Below are 20,232 nucleotides of genomic sequence, written 5' to 3' on the forward strand. Positions count from 1 at the left end.
TTGTTTTTTTTTTTCAAATCTTGTTCTTTTTTAAGGCCACACCTGCAGCATATGGACCTTCCCGGGCTAGGGGTAGAATCAGAGCTGGAGCTGCTGGCCTACACCACAGCCACAGCAACACCAGATCCAAGCCAGGTCTGCAATCTACACCACAGCTCACAGCAACACCGGCTTCTTTAACCCACTGTGCAAGGCCAGGGATCAAACCCACATACTCGTGGATACTAGCCAGGTTCATTACTACTGAGCCACAACGGGAACTCCTGGAGATTATTTTGGGTTTTTTTGGTAGGGGGGCATGACCATGGCATGTGGAAGTTCCTGGCCCAGGGTTTGAACCTGTGCCACAGCAGCGACCTGAGCCACTGCAATGATAGCAATGATACTTAACCTACTGTGCCTCAAGGAAACACCCCACCAAGAGTTTTTATAAGCCTATTTAAAAATTTTTAAAAAAAGATTTTCCTTCTTCAAATGTTTATGGCCCATTTCCTTGAAGGCTGAATGCACTGAGGATTTGAAGGAGAGCCTTGGTCTATCAGAGCACATGCAGCACAGTCACCAGTTATCTTCCATCCCAGAGCCTGTCCCATGCCCAGCACTCCATCTGCCAGAACATTCATCTACCAACAGGTCAAATAACGAGCACCAACTCCAGACCTAAGAAAAAACGTTTCTCTCTCTAAGCATGGCTGACTTTAAAATACAATGTTTTTGTTGTATTGACAAACACTAAGTAACAGACTGCCACTTCCTCCCAGCATCGCCCTTCAGGAAGTCTGCTCAGACCCTATTGGTCAGTGGCGAAGCAAGAACTAGCTCCTGAGTCCATGGTGCTCAGATTGGGTCTCCATGTGACTTTACAACACAAATCTCAGCTTCTGATTATAGAATATGTTTTTTCCGTTCATTGAAAAGCCCTCTCTGTTTATTTTGGCCACAATTCAAGCATTCTCATCTTTTGTCTCTTCGACACTCCGTTTTACTCCTTCTCTTAGAATACATGTTGAGATCCTATTCTGTTGTCCCTAACCTCAAGGACACTGCATTCTAGTAGGCTAATCTATACACATCAAATGAATAAACAAGATCCTTCCAGCTTGTGCTGAGTGACGGGGAAGGAAATAAAGAGCTGATGGTGAAGAGTAAGAGTGTTGGGGGCACTTGTATTTCTGGGCATTTGAGTGGCAACCTGAAGGATGAAAGGGGCAGGGAAGGGGGCGCAGTTACCATTACTGGGAATGTTTGTGCTCTTTTCAGATGCAGTCCATGTGGACTATTTGTCTATACGAGCATGCCTCTGACCTCCTTCCTATCTTCTTATCTATCCATCCATCCTCTGATCCTCTGATCTCTTGGCGACTATAGTCTATCAGTATATATATCCTCATGCAGATTTATGCATCCCTGCCCTGATGCATTTGAGCATCACGCTTACATGTAAACTCCTTAAACTCCATTTCCCAAGTTCTTCCTATTTCTACCTCGCTTGCTGCCTTGATGTGATGGAGCGAATAAGAGAGAAGTAGCAGGCAGATTTTTGTGGTGAGAGGCAGGAAACGGGAAGAGGGTAAAAATAGCTGAAAGAAATGATCCTGGAGAGACAATGGGTTTGATTATAGAAGGCTCAGGACAGATGAGAGTTATACGATCACAACATTGGCAAGTAAAATGTCTCTAAAGAGAACAAATTTCAAGTGATCTAAAACTAACTGTTCTCTTAGCACATGGATGATTTTGAATCACTTGCATTTTGTGACATCAGATGAAAATTAAACTCTTAAATATTTTGCTGCCCACAGAAATCATCTCTTTATCACAGCAGTGACAGTGTGTGGGTTGTTCTTTGGTAAGGTGCAGAGAACCTCAATTACTATGCCTTCATGGAGGATATATAATATGAAGAAGAATTCAAATGTCTGCAGAAAAGTAGAATTTTCTTATTCAATAATTTTGTGTTCTGTATTTTTGCATCCTATCTCCTCACTTTCCTAATCCCTCCCATGGTATGTAAACAGACCTAAAAACAATGACAAAAAAAAAAAAATTCTCGTTTTTTTTCTTTATTCCTCTTCAGCTAGCATAGCCAGAAAATCCTTCACAGAAGAGACGAGCTAGATATATCCAACCTCACGCACCATCAACATGGTTATCAGCCATGGAGCATTTTCATTACATTGACAGTATAAGACGCAAAGGGAACACAGCTGGATTTTGCAATCCCAGGCTGAGTCTGCAGGGCTGACTGTGAGAAATAGCATCTTTTCACTTATACACTGAGAAAATTTGAACTGGAAGTCATCAAGAGGAACTATGGAAGCCCCATGATGTCACTCTTATTGAGAGACTTTTCAATATCTGAGCTTTGGTTGAACACAAGTAATAAGCAGCATAAGCAAAGTGATTATTAAAATAATATTTAGAGATACACAAATGCCTAATGCTTGAGATTTTGTAACAGATATGTTTCAGATAATTCATGATCCTGAAGTATTTTTCAAAATAATTAATTCCACACTTTAAAAATTGTGTATCTTCTTTCCTCTTCATTACCAGCCCTCAAAGCCACTCTTTCTTTTTTCTTTTTTTTCCTAGAAAACCACTGTAACTGAACAAGACTCACCATGAAAGAAATGAAATTTATGGTTATAACAGCAGCAGTAAAATAATTCCCCTATTGTTTGTCTTTTATGGCTCTTTGGTTGAGGATTGAATTTTTATTATGTTTGTTTTTAAATGTCATATTTAGAATTATTTTTCTTGATCTCTTATACAAGTGGACCTCTGTTTCTGTTCCAGACATTATCGAAGTGCAAGCCAAGGTATTCCATATGCTCTCTTTTTGCTTAACCGCTTAATCAAACCGTTCTCCTGAAGGAAAGAAGACCACTCGTTCTTTAGCGCCCATTTAATTAATTGATTCTCTTCATAAAGGACATAAAATTGATGCTTGGGACTAGTTGCCTGAAAATGGAATGAATGTAATATCTGCATATATGTGTCTTTCCATCACACGCACATCTTCTCTCCCTCCCCTCACATAATGTCGTAGACAGCCAGCCTTTACCTGGCAATGGCGCAAAACGCACGTTACCTTCCGGACACTTAGTCCAAAGTAGATTGTCTCTGGATTGTTTCTGAAATATCTCAAGACTCCATTGATGATGCAGACTTTTCGTCTCATCTTTCAGTTCTCTGCAATGGAAACATCCTACTGTAGGGCACAGAGAACAATATCGAATCTCCTGGGACAGACCATGATGGAAAAGAATATAAAAAAGAACTGTGTCATTTTGCTGTACAGTGGAAACTGGCACAACATTGTAAATCAACTACACTTTAAGCAAAAAAAATATATTCTCAAATACCCATGCTTATTTCTCATCCAACATCACTAGCTGAATCTTGAGCTATTGTATCCAATTCAGCCATTTTCCTTTTGTCAAAAGTGAACATTTGTAAATTTCATAAAAAAAAACATACTCAGTATTTTGTAATAACCTATAAGGGAAAAGAATTTAAAAAAGAAAATATATATTTAACATTAATAATATATATATATTACTGAATCACTGTGCTGTACACCTGAAACCAACATGTTGCAACAACTAAACTTCAATTTTAAAAAAGTAGAAATTTATTTAACATGTTGCCAATCTCCTGACCCATCCTATTATTTTTTTTTCTCATTGAGCTCTTGTATTTGTGTGAATTGTTATGAACCTTAATTAGGACATTAAAATTCTCCATGATGATCCTCTTTTGTCACTGGAATAAGAAAAGCTATCCCTTGGCACCTCCCCCACACTGTCTTTTAAAATATTTAAAGGCAAAAAAAAAAAAAAAAAAATCACAAGCTCAGCTTATGTAATGCTCTTTATCTTTGCTGAATCACAAGATAAAGGGCCAAATCTTCATATGCTGTAAACTGCTACAATATCTGGTAGGTTTGCTGGTATTAGTTGTCTATTTTGGAATTTGAAATGAAGATGCTTTTATCATTTTAAAATACTGAGCCATGAATTGCCAAAAAATTAAGAAAAAAAAAAAAAAAAAAAGACTTGGAGAGAAATGTACTGTATCAGACAAGGTAAGATATGGGTCCCTTCTGATTTCAATTAGGCCTAGCCAGTCTGTTCTGGCCTTGTGGTTTTACTGCCTGGGGCCAGCCAGTTGCTCACCCTGGGAGTGCCGGGCTAGCTTGCTTTCTGTCTCACTCTGTCTTTATTCTCCTGGGTCTCTCAGTCAAGCCAGCCAGCCTCGTACCCCAAGTGTATTTCTAGGCTACCAATTCTGAACTCTTTGGGGAGTCTGCGTCCCAAGCAATCACCAAATGGGCCAGTTACTTTTTAGAATAGAGTCCAATTACTTTTTAGAATATAATGCCTCCATTTGGGTTTGCTTATTGTTTTCTCAGGGTTAGTAGATTCATATAACATATTTGGGTTAGGAACATTACCAAGATAACTGTCCATCATGATACACTGGTGATGTGCTGTTCTTTACTAGATGAGGTGGGATGTGATGTTGGATTATTCCAATCTTGATGATGTTAAATTGGACCACGTGATTAAGCTGGGGCCTGCCAGCATTCTATAAAGTTAACTTTTCCCAGGTGATAATTGGCTTTAAAAATAAATACTTCAGATAAATTGTTTGTTAAAAACCATAAACAAAAGCCCCATTGAGCAGAGGGGGAAAAGAAAGCATCTGGCCCAATTGCTTCTGAAGTCTGTGGCCTGCTCCACACCCCCTTCCATTTGCATTGTATTGGGAGTAATTAGCCCCTGGCCACACCTAGAAACAAGTAGAGCTGAGAAATGTGGTTCCTGGTTGGGCAGCTGCCTCCTCCCAACAAGGGAACTCTATGGAAAGTGGAGCACAGATTGGTTGGTGGATGGGGTAGCATAGGGGGAAGGTTTTCCTTTGGGGTATAATTTTCCATACAATAACTGCTATTCACTGAGCACTTATTTTGTGTCAAAGGTAATGCTAGTTTTACATGGCATTCATTCAAAGTTCTTAGGAAATAAGAACTGTTATCCCTATTCTAAAGATAAATAACCCAAAGCTTTCTGAACTGACAAGCAACTTGCCCAGGTGATAGGATTCTGTCAACCAGAATGGAGAAAGAATGGAGAACGAGAGTCTGATTCAGATCTTGGCTTTGACTGTTTTGTTCCATGACCTTTGGGAAGTTACTGTATCTTTTTTTAAGTTGCAATTTTCCCATCTATAAATGGGAAGGATGCTGATGTCAGAGTAATATTTTTTTTAGAAAAGATAAGGCTTATCAAGTTCTGATCTTGGTATTTCACTAAGTACAGGGATTTCATTAGGCCCCTGGACCCCTGGGATTCTCAATCTCTCCCATTGTCTGCTTCCTCACCTGTCAAAATCAAAGGATGGTGGTTGAATATAAATGACTGAATATATAAAGTGATCAGCTCAGTTTATGTTGCATAATAAGCATTTAACAAGTGTTTGTATGTTTCCTAGTTCTGCAGTAACCACCAACTTGGTAGCTTAAAGACATACATATTTGTTATCTTATAGTTCTAATGGTCAGAGGTCCAAGATCAGTGTCACTGAGCTAAAGCTAAAATGTCAACATGCCTTCTGAGGTTTCCAGGCTCTGGAAGCTGTCTGTGGTCCTTGGCTCGAGGTCCTCCCTTCCATCTTCAAAGCCTAAGTGTACTTCTCCTCCTGACCTCTGCTTCTGTCCTTACATCCTCCCTCTCTGACCCTCCTGCCTCCTTCTTATAAGGACCATTGTGATTCCATGAGGCCCATCCAGATTATCCAGCAGAGTCTCCCCATCTCTTCTCAAATTCCTCAATTTAATCACATCTACAAAGTCCTTTTTGCCATATAAGGTAACATATTCACAGGTTCTGAGGATTCAGATGTAAACTGCTTTCGGGACCATTGTGCAACCTGCGACATTGTTAGCAGTAATAGTTGTATTATTAGAAGTGACACCAAATTAAATGAGATGATAAATGAGAGGATGCATCTATGCGAATAGTACGATGCCTGGTATTCAGAAAGTCTTAGGTCCCTCATCTCTCAAAAGATCCTTAAAGCCTCTGGTACTTAAAGAGACCAGCTTTGTTCCCCAGATAAATAAGAAGAATCCATGAAATTATCTAGCCAATTCAATTCAAGAGAGTAAAAACTAATAATAAAATAAGCAAATAAACAGGGCTGATGTGTGTGTCTGAGTTGGTATAAAAATTCTGGAGAAAATTAAGATTTTTTTTGGTTTGATTGCTTTTTTGGAGAAATCTGAATAGTTTAGGCTTCTTCTACTTTGTCACAAAGAACTGGCTCAAGTCTCTCCTTTCTATTTTCTTACAGTTTGGCTAGAAATACTGTCTCCATAACTTTCCCTACTGTGACATGAGCCTGCTGCAAGATATTCGAAGACCATGGGCCTTGACAGGCCTATGAGGGAAAGCTCATCTTTGGGCTTCCAATGGGAGAAATGATTAAAGACACAGCAGAACCAGACATTTTTAGAAACTTCCATGTACATGGGAGGAGCCTAGCTTAAAAAGTAATAATTTTTTTTTAAAAGCCAAATTGCCTGGCTGAACCTATAGATGATCTGGCTTTCAGTTAGTTTAAGATATATTTTATGACATGAGAAACATGAGAACATGTGTTATCCGGCCTGTGGAGGAAAGCTACACCCCTCCATTCTAATCATTTATTTCACCAATCCAAAGGAAATCTCTTAAGGCTTTAAAAGGTTGGGTTAACAACACTGAAAATATTTTTATTTTTCACACTCCTCTGCTTTTCCTGGTTCCATCTGGGACCAGAAGCCAGCAAGTTGAAATACCAGGAGAAAGGCAGTCCTCAAACATTTCCAGCCTGAGGAGAGGCAGGAAATAGCAGAAAGCTCAGAAGGGCAGACTTTCTTTTCTGCTTACAAGATTTCCAGGCTAATTTAATATGTTAACAAGTTTGTATAGGTATTATTCAATGTCACTTGGGAATACCCAAGTTTTGAAAGCCATTAGGGCTTTTGTTTTCCCCAAATGAATATTCATCTTTAGTGTCACTGTGTTATTCATTGTTAATAGAAATGATATCATTTTTATTTATGTAACTTTCTTGTGTGAATTCCAAATAACATCACTAGGGCAAATATTAGCTCTCAAAAGTTCTCAGCAGATCAGAGTTGAGAGGGAAAGTTAGCATATTTTTAAAAGATGAGCATGATATGGGTTTCAGTTCACTGACAAATACGGCTAAATCTTTATTTAGTTATATGAATAAATGCAAGGAAAAGTGGGAGGAATACCAATTGTTTAAGAAAACCAAAATGATTTAGCAAAGAATGTTCAAAAAAATCTCAATATTTTCTGCACATAAGTAAACTCACCAACTCAAAGTTCTCCAAATATGGCTTCGGAGGGCTTTGGAGGAACCTCAGCCAATTCTCATGAGTCAACAAAATAAAAATATCTTAAGGGAATGATTTAATAGATTTCCCATTCTTGGTTGTAATAGAATAGGTCTAATTTTTTTTTAATCTATATAACATTGTGAAATTGGGCTTTGTCTGATGCTTGGACCTTTTCACAGACTCATATGAAAAAACACTAGAAACTCTAAATAAAGGGGTAATTTGCAGCAGCAGCTGAGTCATAAGGGATTTAGAGATCATGGCAATCAAGGAGACCGAGGTTCCATCATCAAAAATTCTATAAACAATAAATGCTAGAGAGGGTATGGAGAGAAGGAAGCCCTCTTACACTGTTGGTGGGAATGTAAATTGGTGCAACCACTATGTAAAGCAGTATGGAGATTCCTCAAAAAACTAAAAAATAGAAATTACCATATAATCCAGCAATCCCTCTCTTGGGCATCTATCCAGAGAAAGCCATGACTCAAAAAGATATATGCACTCCAGTATTCACTGCAGCACTATATACAATACTCAAGATATGGAAGCAACCTAAATGTCCATCAACAGAGGAGTGGATAAAGATGTACATAGACACAGTGGAATATTACTCAGCCATTAAAAGGAATGAAATAACAGCATTTATCATGCTAAGTGAAGTTAGACAGTGAGACATAAATATCATAAGATTCCATCACTTATATGTGGAATCTAAAAAAGGATACAAATGAACTTATTTTCAGAACAGAAACAGACTTACAGACTTTGAAAAACTTATGGTTACCAAAGGAGACAGGTTGGGGGTGGGGAATGGGCTGGGGGTTTGGGATGGAAATACTGTAAAATTAGGTTGTGATGATGGCTGTACAACTATAAATATTAAAAAAAATTCATTGAATTAAAAAAAATAAAATAAACATAAAAAAAGTTAACTTGATAAAAATAAAAAGGAGACCAAGCTTTCACTTACCCCAAACAGTGAAGAAACAATGGATTTAATTCACACCAAGTATGCATTTGTGTGAGATGTGTACTGGGTCCTTTTAGATCATGAACATGTTGAAGACAGGACTGACGTCTGTAATGCATCTCATAGAACATCTCTAGTAGTTTCTAGTCACTGTTCAACATGTATGGAGCAGCCAGTTCAGAAACTGGGCTCTGTTAGACTAGAAACAGCTTCCTAACCATTTTTGATGAAATTATTGATTTATGCATCTTGTCTTCAAATATTTATTAGTTTTCTACTGCATGCCTTAGATGAGACTATGCTTTAGATATTCAGGAATCTCTTTCATTAAGGAGCTTACAGTGTCATGAGAGAATACAGATAAGTGGGTTAAAAAACATAATATTACAAATATGGAAAAGTGCTGAAAAAGAACAGAATATGGGGTGGGAAAGAAGGGTTCAGGAGAAACCTATGTTTTATATAACAGTTGCTATGTAACCTGGATTCATTAAAAGAACAAAAGACGATTCCAAGGAACTGTATGTTCAATTCTTGAGAGTGTGTGATCTGGCCAGATCACACACTTTGACTCATCCATTAAAGAAACAGCAAAAGGATGTCATCTGTCTTCCAATGTGAAGCCACTTGGCTTCTCCAAGAACATCTTTTGAGCCTCTTAACCCATGACACACTCTCATTCTTATCTACCTATCTGTCCACCATCCCTGGGGAAAAGTCAAGCTAAGTGTTCCAGCCAGTTTACCTTCCCCATTGTCCCAACAATATGATTTCAACCACCCCACATTTCTCTGGTACCATCTTTTCCCATCATTTCTAAGTCTCCTCACAATTTCAGAAGGTACAGATGACTTTTCCCTAATAATACCATGCCGCAAAGGGACAAATCTTAAAAGTTGAAGGGTCATAAAGTCCTCATAGCCAGGATCCCTTGGTTTACCCTAAGCTGCATGTTCCCAATTTATGTATGATTGGATTCTCTTCTCATTGAACTTGTCTGGGTAACTGGAGTGAAAACAGGTTGAACCTAAGCAGGAGAGTGGTAAAGGAGTTGATAATGGGTCTTTAGGAAGAATGGGATTATGCCTCAAAGTTATAATTATACAGGGTCCACAGGGAGGACAAAGAGAAGATAAGCTGGAATTGTGTTTGAAGGTGACATTGTGTTCATAATCAGGTGAAAGACTGAAATAAGATTTTGAACTTTTAGCTCTCTTCCTAATGTATATTTCTTTATAAACTTACTAAGGTTTCAAGAATGGAAATTACTTCATATAACTCTAGAATTTCATTTTTTGATAGTGTTAAAGCAAGAATCAAAATAAACATCAGCAATCAACTTTGAATTTTTACCTGACATCCTAATATTAGGACAAAATTTTACCTGTAAGGCAATAAATACACTGAACTAGGATTAATATGCAATATCAGGGAAACACCTGCCCTGTTTAGACAAGGGAAATAAGAAATTATAACTTAATTATAGTGTATCTCTAAAAAGTTGGCACCAAAGAAGGAGGGAGAAACATCTTTAAGAAACTGTATTTGTCCAGTTTTCTGATCTCAGTCAAGTTGTCTTTTTATTGACCACACCCTAAAAATAAAAAACCATTAAAAACCATTAAAATATCTCTCAAAGTAGCCAAGCTAGTTAGTGACCTCATCCTTTCACAAGCACTGGCTGAATTCTTTCCTTTGTATATAGTTCCTTTGTGAAAAACATTTATAGTTGTGCCTTTTAAGGCTTAGAATTAAGCAGCTGTTTCTGCTTTTTTGTACAACTCTTATAAATATTTATGTGCTTTGATATATCCATCTTAGGCCCTGAATTTTTGGTACTAGGACTTTATCAATATAAAAGGAATGCACTTTAGGTGGTTTGACCATTCTATAACCATAGGAGGATGCAGAATCTTATCCTTCATGGCCATCATTCCCTGAGAGACAACAGGTTAATCTTATGAACTCTACTTGCTCTTGAGGGTTGTTATATCTGGCTTTGTTTTGTGTACAGATAGTTACTGAGGCTGTGTCAATAAAGGTAAAACATTCACTTTTCATTTAATAAACTTGTGAACTCAGCATAGAGATACCAAGATAAACAACGTGTGGGCCTTGCCTGTAAGATACTCATGACTAGTGGGAAGAGAGACAAGGAACTCAGATACTATGAGTGCAATGAAAAAGTGGAGCATGTCAGACTCCATGGTCCTTGGCCAGTGTCACAATGAATGAATAAAGGTTTAAACAGAAGAATATTCCAAGAAGAGGAAATAGCATCAAAGAGGAATGGAGGGATGAAGGAACATGGTACATAAAGGGAAATAAAAGAGCAGTGTGGAAATGAGAGATGGAGTCCATACGGGGAAATAGCTGGAAATGAATGGGCAGGTCATAAGACTTGTGCTATGGGGCTGAGAAGCTGGGGTGTTTCTTGAAGACATTGGAAAATCTTAAAAGGACTTTAGGCAGGAGAGCAACATAGTTAAATTTCTAATTTAGAAAGCTGTCCTTGGAGTTCCCCTTGTGGCCCAGTGGCTAACAAATCTGACTAGGAACCATGAGGTTGAGAGTTCGATCCCTGGCCTTGCTCAGTGGGTTAAGGATCTGGTGCTGCCGTGAGCTGTGGTGTAGGTTGCAGATGCGGCTCGGATCCCACGTTGCTGTGGCTCTGGCGTAGGCCGGTGGCTACAGCTCTGATTAGACCCTCAGCCTGAGAACCTCCATATGCCACAGGAGTGGCCCTAGAAAATGCAAAAGGACAAAAAAAAAAGAAAAAAAAAAAAAAGCAAAAGCTGTCCTTGGTGGCAAAGTTGGGCCCAGTCAGGAAGATTCTTTGGTTCTTTGGGTACATATTGTACTAGTGCTGGAGAGAGGTGAACAATTAGGTCAAAGAAGGCTGAGGAAATGGGGCTGGAGAGAGTGCTGTGGTATCTGCAGGAGCTGGTGACTGGCTAGATGTGGGGTGTAGGGAGTCCAAGAGATCTAGAAGCTTCTGAGTTGCCTTGGATGCAGAAAAACATGGAACAATTCTTCAGTGGGTGCAATCTGTATTGGGGTCAAAGTGAATAATGAGAGCAATACCCAAACTGCTCTTTGCCAGTTTATGGTAACAGCTAACTGGTAGTGTGGGCTGGCTCCATACCAGGAGCTGGTCTTAGTATGCTCCCTGTGTACAGCAGAAGGATGGAGAGCACTGACTCAGGACCCAGGCTGTCTGAATTCAAAGCCTGCCTGCTCCACTGCCTGATGTGGGGCAAATGACTTAATAGACCTCTCATTTTCCTCAGCCATAAAATGGGGGGTGTGTGAAAATAATGAAACCGACCTCATAATGTGGCTGTAAGGCTTCAACAATTTAAGCAACTCGTTCAGATGCGTGACTGGCATGTGAAAAATTTTCACTGGTAGTTATTATGATTGTTGTTACTCTTAATCATATGTCTTAACTCAGGCAAACTCATAAAATCTATCGAGATAGGTATTATTATCTCTTTTTTCACAGAAGGAAATTGAGGCATGGAGAAATGGTAAAGCTTGGAAATCAAATCAAGCAGTAAGACTCAGGAACCTTTACTCTTAAGGACTTCACCAGTCTTCTGTGTAGTATCTTGAAATAACTGGAAGGGGCAGTTCCAGGTAGAGGCAGGTAGGGGTTGCTGTGGTACCAGGAAAAAGATCCCAGCATACACCATTGGATTCAAAGCAAACCTGAGTTCAAAACTGCTCTGGAAGCCTTGATGGTCCTGTCACCACACTGACTTTAGGACAAGCACTCAATACATCCCAGTAGGGAGGCCAGAATCCTCCAACCCACTCGCTCTTGACTTTGCAGTGAGTCTTGCTTTCCTGTACCTTGTGCCAGGACTGCCCAGACAAAAGAAATGCCTGCCACACCACTACTATAAATGAACTTAAATGGTTCCACTTTCTGTGCTATTTTTTTCTGTCTAAGTACGTTTTTGCTAAATTGGGGGTTTCAAACTTTATTTTTATGGAAAGAGGCAGTTTAGTATAGTGGTTAAGAGTTTTAGCTTGTGTGGGGGGAGAGTTTTAGTTTGGGAATCAGAAAGACTTTATTTGGCTCTGCCAATAACTAGCCACATGTAGCAAATAAAAATGCTGGATGCTCAGTTAAATTTGAATTTCAGATAAACAAAGCATACGTATTTTTTAGTGTATTAGTTTATGTGGTATATTTCCTGGGCTATACTTAGACAAAAAAAAAAAAAGTATCTATTGTTTATCCGAAGTTAAGATTTAGCTGGCATATTGCAGTTTATCTAACAACTCTTTGTAGGACAACTTCTTCTTGGTGCCTCTTTTCTCTCACCTTCAACAAAGGGATGAAAAAAATACTGACCATGATTGAAATCTGCTATAAAGATTAAATGAGGAGTTCCCTTCTTGGCGCAGAGGTTAACGAATCCAACTAGGAACCATGAGGTTGCGGGTTCGGTCCCTGCCCTTGCTCAGTGGGTTAAGGACCTGGCGTTGCCATGAGCTGTGATGTAGGTCGCAGACTCGGCTCGGATCCCACGTTGCTGTGGTTCTGGCGTAGGCCGGCGGCTACAGCTCTGATTAGACCCCTAGCCTGGGTACCTCCGTATGCTGCGGGAGTGGCCCTAGAAAAGGCAAAAAGACAAAAAAAGAAAAAAAAAAAAAAAAGATTAAATGAGATAATATGTGTTATGCACATAGGAAATGCTCCATATATATTGATTGTTGTCATTGCTGTTCTGAGATGACCATAGGGTGGCAAAGTATGGGGGCGGATTTCTCAGTGCTGATGCTTCTGATAACATTTTAAAAGCTTTAGAGTTGAAAACGAAAGCCTTTCTGCCCAAGCTCCTTTTGTGCATCTCAAAAATGGAAATAGAAATCCACCTTCATTTTTCTGTTTTTTCCAAAGGAAGTGGGTCAACAGCTCTTACTTTTCCAACATAATTTTCATATTTTCTCCTAACTCTTCTGACCACAAGCTCACTTTATAAAGAAGGAGAGGTTCTAGGCACTTAGGCCTTTATCATTAAAAACAAAGTGGAAGTAAGAGGAGGCAGTAGTTATTAATCTTTCCCTATTTCCTTGGGAAAAGTTGGTAAAAATAGACTCTATAAATTCAACCAGCCATCTTTGAAGGCTATTTGCCCTGGGCCAATTATATAATACACAATAAGTATACCCAACAATTAACCAATGAATTGGTTTCTTTGGGAAATGATTAGAAGTGTCAGGGATTGAAGAATATTTAGATTGCCTCTATGAGTCCTGCTGAAGAAACATCTGGTTCTTTTTTCTTCAATCACCATGCACCCTGAAGGGTCCCAAATTCAAAAATGATTATATTTTATGTCATTTATGTGCCTTACAGTTTGACAAATTTAACTTGTAAGAATAAGTGATTCCGTGTTCAATTTACGTTGATCCCATTTTCATCCAAACATCCAAAGAGAGAGAACCATTATAGATTGATAAAAGCTGCTGATTGATCTATTGATTTCCAGACCTTAAATCTCCTAGGGAAGTCTTTGTAAAGTTCGTGTTCATAAAATTCTTGTTCTGCCACAAAAGCTCCCAGTGGATTGTGTTTCTCAACTACAAGGAAAATCATCAGGGACAAACCCAGAAAATGTTTCTTTAGTATACACTAGGCAGGAGGGCCTTCCAAATTCAGTCTCAATCTGGTCTCTTCAAAGGTTTATTTTTATTTCATTTTTGAAAACTTTTAATTTGAAGAGGGGGGAAAAAGTCCTTTAAAGCATAACAACCCGCAGTGATGTAAGTGCCTTTCTGTCTCATATATAATCATGTCTGTTTGGACGTGCTGGGTGTCATGTCCAGGGCTATGGTGCCACATTGAGAACAATATTGAACTAAATAGTTTTGACAGAACAGCCAGACCTTTTCTTGGGGCTCCTGCTATATTGCATATCTGCTTCTTTGTACACAACGGGGTGAGCGAGTGATGGAAAGCACAGAGTTCAATTGTGGTTAGAGTCCAAAAAGAGCCATCAATGGAAGCTCTTTACTGGATTTGCACTGACACCTGGGGAACAAGAGTACAGATGACTATATTTTCCAGGTTATTGGGTATAAGAAAAAGCAAAATCATTTTTCTAAACTGTGTGCTCTAATGCAATAAATGCTGTGGGTTTTATCTATGCAGATTAATGTCAGCCTATGGGGGCTGGGCTGAGAGACTTCTTTAATCTCAGTTCCTCCCTTCCTTCCAATCCTTTATGGAAGTAGTTTATGGTTATTGGGTTGGATAAGTGAACTCTGGGTGTGTTTGTCTCTAGGCAGCTTGTGGTGTGTGTTTATTGACAAGGTACTCATTTTTCTGATTGTATAATTTACTGAGATAATTTATTGAGATTCCAACTCAAGAGTATTGTGTTAATACCACCTTCCCAGACCTTCAGTCCCATCCCAGAGGATAGCTTGCTTTGTAGTTCTGTGTGCCCCAGGGTAGAGATAAGTGGCTTTGTTTTCAAAAAATTGAATTGACCCAAGTAAAGAGAATGGAGAAGCAGATTCTGTCAAACTGGTAGATGTTTTCCAGGAAGAGAATGGGTTCTGGGGTCTTCATGGATGATAGGAGACCTGGATCAGGCTCCCAAGCAGCGTTGAGACAGATGACAAACATCTAAAGGGGCGAGAGGTGTATGCCAGTGGGACCTCACGCTCAGGGCAATGTCCTTTTGAGTCTCACTAAAGGATCATGGTGACCCTGCTTCCAGAGAGGAAAGCACTTGCTTACCTTGTATTTGTTACGGAAACTTATTCAAAGACCACACAGCTTTACTCAATTACTACAATGCACTGAAGACTGAATTTCATTCAACTGACTTTAACAAAGGATCTTCCCTCCAGTGTTATTTTGATTCTGCCACTTTTTTTCAGAAGTTTTACCATCACTAGGAGATTTGGAATCTCTTCACCCTGGATTTGAGGTCTTCCCAGCATGTATAGTGACTAAAAATTTTTAAATTAAAAGTTGCAATTTGGCAATTCGTGGCTAAATTCAGCAGCTGTTATTCAAATTTGAGCATTTTATTATTATTATTATTATCATTATTATTATTGTTATTATTATTATTTTTGTCTTTTTAGGGCTGCACCTACAGCATATGGAAGTTCCCAGGCTAGGGGGTCAAGTCGGAGCTACAGCTGTGGGTTTATGCCACAGCCACAGCAACACGGGTTCCAAGCCTTGTCTGCAACTTACAGCACAGCTCACAGCAATGCCTGATCCTTAACCAGGGATCAAACCCTGTCCTCATGGGTACTAGGCAGGATCATTACTGCTGAGCCACAAAGGGAATTCCTTAATGCTATTTTTATAACTCAATGAATGTTATTATATTTATAGTTGTACAACCATCATCCAACCTAATTTTACCAATGGAACTCAATGTTTTTAATCAAAAAATTTTTGTAAAAATCTGGAATTCTGGCTTCTTTAATAATAACAGATAATCTGACATCATTAGCCCACATTTCCACTGTATCCATCTCTTCGGAGTTAGATACCAATGTGACAGAAGCTCTCCAGTTAACTACAATTCCTTCTACTGTCTTGTCTCCCTTCCTGGGTCTTCTCTCTTTGTTTGCATGTTTACATGGTCTTTGGAGGCATATTTGTTTGTAATTTCTTTGAACTGAACAGAAGTGGACTTGTTAACAGGAATCAAGGGTGAAGTTCAAGGACTGAAGTGTGAAAAACCCAACTCTCAAGCAAAAGCCATGATGAGCAAAAGGCAATTTAGTTTAGTAATTGGGACTAGAAACATGAAGATGGGAATCTTAAGTGGGAGGAGATACAGCAATGTATTAATAATATATGAATATATTAGTCTACTGCTAGGTAACAAATTATTCCGATACTGAGCAACTCAAATCAACCACGTTTTCATCTCTCACATGGAACATGTAGGTCAGGACCGTGTCAGTGGCTTGACTGGTCAGTTCCGGCTAGGGTTTCCCATGAGGTCATAGTCACACTGCAGCTGAGAGAGGGGTTGTCATGAAGGCTTCCTTACCCATGGGTCTGCAGCCTGGGGACATTCTCTCAGTTGGGACTCCTCAGGCAAGGATCTCTAATTCTATTTGATCTCTTCACCTGGTTCCCCCAATGGAGCCGTCAGGGGTCCAAGGTCAAGTGTTTCAAGGGAGAGAACAAGCTGATGGCTACATCATTTCTATGACAGCCTCACATAGCCCATAGCCTCATGGCTGCCTCACTGTAGGGGAGGGAGCAGTCACAAGCCCCCACACAGCTTTGCAGGAAGGGAACATAGACCTGCCTCTGGGTGAGGGGCATCAGTCACATTGTAAGTAGATCAGGAGGGATGGGGAGCTAGAGACCACTGGCATCCACCTTTGCAAAACACAGTTTTCCACAAACAAAAATAGGAAATAAGATCAGGAACCCTGAAGATCTGAATGCTATATAAGCAAATAAGAATTCAGTTCTCCTTATGAGAAGAAATAGGAAAGAAGGGTGGGAGAAACTTGCTTGCATGTGTGGGTTTGGTTTTTCTCCATCAGGCTATAAACCAAAGATGAACCCTGGCATGCCCAGGCGATATAACACCGCTGTGTTCTGAAACAGTTTCACAGCCCCACCCTGGACAGTATTATGTGCTATTAGCTAGTTTTCCACTTCAACTAAGCATACAACCTCACTATCTCCTGGACACAAGTGGCCCCTCAGCCACCACCTGGCTCCCCTGATCTAGGTTGCTTGCCCCTCCTTCATGCAGTCTGCACCCCTTTCTGCCTTTAGAAGTCTGGACCAAATTCTCCTCCAGGTGACATTTCAGCCTCTGTAGGACACTCCCTTCAGGAGCCACCACATAGTGTATAGATTACTCAACATGGTAACTAGCCTTTTTACTCTTGATATACCTTTTTAAAAATATAAGTGGGTTTTAAAAATCATCATGCCCCTTTCTCTCCATTTGAATCAAATATTTGACATAGAAGGTGCCTCCATTACTCTCATTTTGCAGATGGGGAAACAGGAGCCAAGATGGCTGAGGAGCCTGCCCAGGCTTTCAGAGCTGCAACTTGGCAGAAAAGGGCCACAGCCTACACCTTTGGACTTGGGGTTTAGAGCTCCTTTTGCTACTCAGGGGTCAAAACTGATAGGCAGCCCATAGGGCTGTACAAGCCCGGCTCACAGTCATGTCTTGGTTGGCCAACACAGTGTTGTCTTTTCTTCTTAAGCCTTTAAGTTGGGCTTATAATACAGTTCTTTTCAGACTCCACAAATCTCTACCACCAAGTCACACACACAGCTCATTACCTGCCTGGCCTCTGAAGGCACTTGAGGTGCTGTACCCCCCTCCCCAATACAACTTTATATACTTCCTAAAGGAAAGACTTTTACTCGATAATAATAGCTGACACTTGTTGACCTTCTACTATAGGCCAGGTGATTTACATGCATTAACCTATTCGATACTAACAGTAACCCTATTGTTTTCCCCCTTCTTTTGATGAGAAAACTGACTCTGAGCAGTTATTTGCCAAGTTCTAACACATAGTGAAGCTTGACAGCTGGAATCTGAACCCAAACACCTTGACAACAGAGCTCATGATCTCAACCATTCTGTCGAAGAAAGTCTAAACAGACCAAGGGCCGCCATTATAAATTTGGGTGGATCTAATCAATATTTTAAAAAATAGTCATCATATTTTCAGATTTTCAAAATCTATCTTTAGGTTTATATTAGAAAGAATTGGATGATAAGGAATCAATGCCTTCATGTGATTCAGTTGCTAACTTTATCATTGTCCGTGCATCATGCAAGGTGAATTTCACTACCTCAAAAATGCCTACCATCTGGGTTTGATTTTTTAGGCTAAATCTCAAATTTTAAGCATTTTAACCAAATCACCATCTAAATCTTTATTTTAGTCTCCAAATGCTTTTGTGGGCAGTGTAAAGATGAATGGAATTTGAAAGTGGCCATTAAGATTACTACTGCATGATGGAAACTAAAATCTACTATATAAATCTAAATACCTCCAATAAATTAAAAAAAAAAAAGATTTACTGCTCAAAAATAAAAATATAAATCACTCTCATTTTCTAAATCATTGCTGCTGATGATCATACTGAGCATGGTGAGAGATCACTATATTATTCTGGATATAGTACGACATCTAAATTTTCCAGTAGTCTCAACTGCCCAGGGGATTTACTACTTCATGTACTTGCCAAGATAGAAGGTATTTCTGCATAATTCCTGTAGCTGAACATTATTGATGCTCTAAATGCGTGGGATATTTAATACGTGTGGCTAGTCTAACAGGATCAGTTATCGACATGAGTTATGATTTTTACATCAAACCATTGAAGACTCAATTGGAAAATTGATCACTTTTGAGGAATCTGTCTCCTTAATCTCTCTTATTTACAGAACAGGATTTGACAGCAGGAACAATTCAAAATAGGGTCGGACAGTGATGAGCCTTGAAGACCAAACCAAAACATTTGAAACTTAACAGGGAACAGAGGGCTGTTTAAGGTCTTTTTTGAACAAAGTGAGTGACATGATCAAAGAAGTGTTTGGAGAAGGTTAACCTGGCAGCAGTGTGTAGAGTATTCTCCATCATGTGATGACAAGAAAATGGATATGTGGACAGAAAACAGTGAATGAACTCATGTCAATCTATGAAGAACAAACCAAGTTCAACAGCCATCAATCCAGACCAGCATTAAGGTCTGCTATCCTGAATGCTCGGATGACTTTTAAGTTATAGCTTTAAAACTCTGAATCAGAAGCATTTTGCAGACTATATTTGGAGATATGGGGAGAAAGAGAGAACAAAGAAAATCTGAGAAACTGTGATGCAGTGAGAGGAATGCCTCTTGTGTCATTGCCATTGACTGGAAGAGGACCAGCGGGCCACAGTAAATCTAACTTCATGGATGACCTCGTCATGGTCCCGGGATTATTTCGAACTTCCTATTGTTTTCCAGAGCTGTTTTGTTCCTTTCCAGATTATTATTTTTCTTGTGTCTTCTGCAGCAGGTGCCCAGCCATCGTGGTTGTTTTGATTGCTTTATACACTGGTGCAGTCTGGAGGGTTTCTCCTCTACCCAGTGCTGAGTGAGTGGGCAGGCATTTCTCAAATAACCCACTACCTGTATCTTGAGACATAAGAGCAGTCATCTTCAACCCTGCCAATGCAAAACAGTTGATAAATCACTCATCCAAAATATTTTGCTAGCCAGTTTGGATGAGAATGTTGTATTATTTCAGGACATTCACCAGAATTAGGAACTATCCTCACAAGGAAAATCCCTGATGGTGTTACTTATATTCTGGCATGCGGCCAGATCTGTCTTAAATCAGGGGTGAGGAAACACTTGTCCTCAGGGCAGTCCAGCCTTAAGACTTTTTACTGTGCCCCAGTTCTGTGTGGCCTGTCTAGAGGAGTGAATCAATCAGCTAGAAAATCAACAGGCTGGGCAGCTGAGCATCTTCTGAGCTAATGCTTATCTCAGAAGGAGAGGAGTCTCTCTCACTGCATGTTTTTTTTCTTTGAGCTTCTCCTTCTCTTGTTTATGCATTCAGCAGATAGCCGTTGGGCATCTATGGTATGCCCAAGACCACACCAGTTATTTCGAATGAAGAGGTAAAAAAGATAATAAGACGCCTGTCTCACGGGGCTTATTGTACAGAAGGAAAAGCAAATATTAAACAAATGAACAATCACCTGGATATAGAAGTAGAAATTATGGTAAGTACTATGAAGGAAAAGAAATTGTGATGTATAAGATAGAGATCTGCAGGGTACATCTGCCTGAGATAAATAGATCAGGGAAAAT

The 20,232-nt window shown here is 39.5% G+C and overlaps 1 long non-coding RNA gene across 1 annotated transcript in view; it reads right to left on the reverse strand.

Moving 5' to 3' along the window:
- LOC110260723 overlaps positions 323-20,232 on the reverse strand; it is a 437,770-nt gene continuing 417,860 nt past the window's right edge. Inside the window, exon 4 of the long non-coding RNA XR_002344078.1 lies at positions 323-3,245. This is a non-coding gene — a long non-coding RNA (uncharacterized LOC110260723). The remainder of the gene's footprint in view (positions 3,246-20,232) is intronic.

The sequence above is a fragment of the Sus scrofa genome, chromosome 5, assembly GCF_000003025.6.
Source record: "Sus scrofa isolate TJ Tabasco breed Duroc chromosome 5, Sscrofa11.1, whole genome shotgun sequence".
NCBI lineage: Eukaryota > Metazoa > Chordata > Mammalia > Artiodactyla > Suidae > Sus > Sus scrofa.